At 53.8% G+C, this 1,112-nt stretch overlaps 1 pseudogene; it reads right to left on the bottom strand.

Moving 5' to 3' along the window:
* Positions 1-711: 711 nt before the first annotated feature.
* LOC123073134 (uncharacterized) lies at positions 712-850 on the bottom strand (annotated as a pseudogene).
* Between the last annotated feature and the right edge of the window lie 262 nt (positions 851-1,112).

Raw genomic sequence — 1,112 nt, 5'->3', positions numbered from 1 at the left:
ATCTACCGTGATGGAGAAGTTCCCTCGTTGCCCGATCCTTAATGAAAAAATAACGAGGGTGAGTTTCAAAGAAGACATTATTATCGGTGGCTAAACGAGACATGGATGCAAGATTTTTGTCAGCTTGTGGAACATGAAGAACATCCTTAAGAACTAGATCACGTTTAAGAGTAGGGGAATTAATTGAGGCTTGGCCAATGTGGCAAATATCCATACCTCCTCCGCTTGCGGTGTGGATCTGATCAGTGCCATGGTACCTCTCGCGAAGAGCTAGTTGCTCGAGTTCATTGGTAACATGGTCCGTGGCGCTAGAATCAACATAGCAGATGCCATCGCCTCCTTGTTCACGCATAGCAGCAGCAACATGGCGAGCATCAGGGACAAAGTTCTCATCGAGGTGATGCCAGCAATCCATAACCTCATGGCCAGACTTCTTGCAGAGCTGATAGCGCGGGCGAGGACGGGCGGCAGGGGGACGGCGGCCATTGTTGGAGTTGAAGCTGCCGCCGTTGGTGAAGTTGCCGTCGTTGTTGTTGGTGTAGCTGCCCTTGTTGTGGTAGCCGTAGGTGCCACCAGAGCGAGCATCGTCGCCCTGAGGAGCACCGCGGCCGCGGCCACCGCCACGACTCTGCCCCTGGTGACCGCGGCCATGGGACGCGGAGTTAGCAGATGACTGTCGAAGGTCGCCACCATGGAGGAGAGTGAGGCGGGCATCAAAACTCAGAAGTTGGTTGTACAACTCCTGGACGGTGATGGGTTCCACACGAGCGGCGAGTGCAGAAACCACCGGATTGTACTCCATGTCCAAATCAGCGAGGATCTTGGAGACGATTTCTGGATCGGAGAGAGCCGCGGCAGTACACGCGACTTCATCAGTAAGGCTCTTGATCCTGCCAAGATAGTCAGCCATGGTCATGTTACCTTTTTTGAGATTTGTGAGTTCGATGCGGGTGTTGATAGCCTGGGCTTGACTCTGGGCAGCGAACATGGCATGGATGGCGCTCCAAACTTCGGCCGGCGTCTGCAGCGTCACGACCTGAGCAAGGATATCGCAGGAAAGAGATCCCATCAAATACCCTTGAAGCTGTTGCTGTTGTGCGTACCAGAGGGAT

The sequence above is a fragment of the Triticum aestivum genome, chromosome 3B (genome assembly GCF_018294505.1).
Source record: "Triticum aestivum cultivar Chinese Spring chromosome 3B, IWGSC CS RefSeq v2.1, whole genome shotgun sequence".
NCBI lineage: Eukaryota > Viridiplantae > Streptophyta > Magnoliopsida > Poales > Poaceae > Triticum > Triticum aestivum.
Note: the sequence above shows the minus strand (reverse complement) of the source record. Positions and strands in the feature narration are given on the sequence as shown.